The 3,255-nt window shown below is 37.7% G+C and overlaps 1 pseudogene; it reads right to left on the bottom strand.

Moving 5' to 3' along the window:
* Positions 1-1,084: 1,084 nt before the first annotated feature.
* Positions 1,085-3,020, bottom strand: LOC114737915 (carbonic anhydrase 2-like; annotated as a pseudogene).
* Between the last annotated feature and the right edge of the window lie 235 nt (positions 3,021-3,255).

A 3,255-nucleotide genomic window follows, 5' to 3' on the forward strand; every position in this document is an offset into this window, starting at 1 on the left:
AATTCATTTGGTTTCTAATTAAAGTAAATGAAATTACATAACTAATTAGATTGTAAGCTCTACACAATTGTTCTATAAATCAGTTAGAAAAGTTGATCCAGATTGCGTTGGAAAAATCAGTCAGAAAAGTTACTTTTTTTATAAGTCAGTTAAAAAAGAAACCCCATTCAAACAATCTTCTGAGCGACAATAATTAAGCCACAAAAATCAGTTGCACACTTTCTCATATGTTTTTTTCATCTGCAACGGAGATCCAAACGTAGCCTAAATTTATTTCATGGCTTCATGTTCCTTTTCTGTTCTTCCTAGGAGGCTGTCGTTAAGGTTTGACATGCTCGTTCTTGTCTGGCAAACCCATCTTTATAAACGTGTTTAATCTCTTGCTTCTCATTCTTCTGTTCTAAATATGCTTTCGGCTTCCTGTTCTGGGACTTTTTCTCTTGTCGAACGGAAAGCACATGGGAAGAATCTTGTTAGCGTTTTCTTTTCCCAATAATGCAATGACAATCATTCCATATCCGTTTATTGACTGGCATAACTCATGAAAGTAGCTCCATGTCATCGGAACCAGTTTGTCTTTTCCAAATTTTTGCTCCGCTATTTTCAATTATTGCCTTCTAGATGCGATAATTTGTTCAATCAATGAATTGAACTTTAATTCATTCTGGAATATTATAAAAAACAAACAAATTAATGTATGTTAAAAAATAATATTTAAAAAATACTCCTCTGGTCCTATTTATAGGACAAAGAGATAAGGTATTTTTTGGTCTTATTTATAGGGTATTGAGAAAATTTTTTGTATAGATATACAATTTTACCTCTCATTTATTATTATGTTGACTTTGTTTATATAAAGTATAATGTATATTAAATAGGGATAAAGTTAGAAAGTTATTAAATTTTAAATGAGAGTTAATGAATTTTAAGATTTTTTTTGTCTGTGTGAAATATGCTGAAAGTGCCTTATAAATAGGACCAGATGAGTAGTCAGCATTAAGCCCATAAAAAAAAATTCTATTTTTATATCAAACAGTTACCTTTTAAGTTAGGACGCCACTAATAAACTATGAAAATGCTGAGAGAATGAAAACAGAGTTGGGATCAACTTTATTTGATATTTCACGAGAGGTACAAAGGCAAGGCACACGACATTTATTAACAAGACATAACAACATAAGGAGGGGGGGGGTAATTAAAATGCGAGGAAAAACTACAAATTAAAGGCACAGAAAGCAAAGGAAACAGGTGGAAGTAAACAAGAAGTAATTAAGAGAGAAGAGCAAGCAAGGATGGTCACTTGGAAGAAGCTGGCTCAATCCCAACAGGCGGCTGAATGATCCCGAATGGCGGACGGGGAGGCGGGCCTGGAACCATTGGGAGCGTAATGGGTTCTGTCACGTGAGCGTCATACTTCCACAGCTTGAACTCTCCTTTCACGAAGTCATAGTACCCTCCGTACAGTCCCATCTTGTTCTTCCTCATCTCTCTCTGCACATATGGATACGTCTGCAGGTTCACCAACGAGTTGTTCACCGATCCTGCAAACTCACAGCACCCATCATCTTCTCATCTTAGTTCCATATTCCTCCTCATTCACACACACACACACACACACACACACACACACACGTTTTAATTACTTCAGCTTTAGAGTAATGGAATGAAAATTAAGTGAACTGACCTTCTCACAGAATTTGCATAACTCTTCGAAACTTGTATTGCTGGGATCGTGTTCGCTCTTCACCTTGATTTTGGCGGGTAAACCAATTTTCACCCACTCTATATGAAGTCACTGCACCGCCACACTTACACAAATAAGAATTCAAAGCTTAAAATGTCAGGTTTTGATTTGCCTTTTTCATCAAATGGTTTAGACTTACAAGGGAGGAGAGTTATCCTCTGGATGCTCCATGAGCCTTTTGATTCCACCACACCTGCTGTGCCCAATCACCAGAATGTTTGGTATCTGTCAAATCATTGTTTCCCATTCTTAATTACTTTTATATTCACGACCAAAACAGTTGAACATTGTGATGTTGAGCTCTATATATGTGCACCTTGAGGGCTGTGATACCATATTCAAGGACTGCACCAACTCCGCCGTACCTAAGCTGTAGGTCCACCAGGACAACGTCAAAACCTTTCTCCCGCAGAGGAATCAGGAAATGATCAAAATATTCTTAATAATTTAACTGAAACGAGCTCAGTGTGAGTGTATATTTACAAACAGTCAAACACAGAATGAATTAACAAAAGAGATGACCTGATCGAAAGGAGGGACCATGTTAGCAATGTTGCGAACCATGAAAGCTTCTCCTGGTTGGAAGTTTAGGATCAGATCGGGGCTCACTCGTGAGTCTGAGCATGCAAACACCAGGAACTACCACCCCCACACGCACACACAACACACACACCATAATATCAGATTAAAACGACAGAAACACACGAAATGAAAGTATAAAGACAGAATATAATTAGTGTGGTTAATTTAGTTACCTGGGGGCTCTGACCTTGGGTAAGTTCCTGGAACAGACCTGGGTTCTTGCTGCCATTTGATAAATTACATCCACACAAATTAAACAAGTTAGCAAGCTAGAGAAGAGAAACAGTGTACAGTGAGATTTAAATGGTGATTAACATATGTTAATTTACTCGAATATGTTGAACTTGAAGTGGCTGAAGCCGATGTTGATCCTATCGACAGCCGGATCGTCTAATGGATCCAGGTGGATTCCCTGCAGCTCAGCTATTAGCTTGCCGATCTTTTCCGCCGCCACACCCTCCAATTCTTCCTTTTCTCTGAAACACACACACACGCTTCATTATTATAATCATTATAACGCTAACAAGTGTGTGTGAATCTATTACTATTTATGTTTCCCAGTCCATGTTAAGCACAGGTTATGTAGAAGTATATATTATGTGTGTATGTATATATGTTTTCACCTGACAAGCTTCTTAAGCTCTTCGATGGCCAACTCGGAGGACTGCTTCTTAGTCATATTTCCACCTGAAGTCAGAACTGTGGATTAAAATGCACGGTAACAACACTTAACCTGATAAGTAATAGATTTACACATGCCTAATTATCAGAAGCCTAATATTCCATGGAGTTCTAGCTCCGTTCACTCAAAAAGGGGAACTGACAACTAGCTAGAAAATAATGCTCCAGTTTCGTCAATTTCGTAATGATGAATGGTTTTTTTGTGATCAAGTGACAAAAAAGTTCTGATAGCTGCAAGAACTTTTCTG

The sequence above is a fragment of the Neltuma alba genome, unplaced genomic scaffold (assembly GCF_004799145.2).
Source record: "Neltuma alba isolate B1F8T4 unplaced genomic scaffold, ASM479914v2 tig00013509_pilon, whole genome shotgun sequence".
Classification (NCBI taxonomy): domain Eukaryota; kingdom Viridiplantae; phylum Streptophyta; class Magnoliopsida; order Fabales; family Fabaceae; genus Neltuma; species Neltuma alba.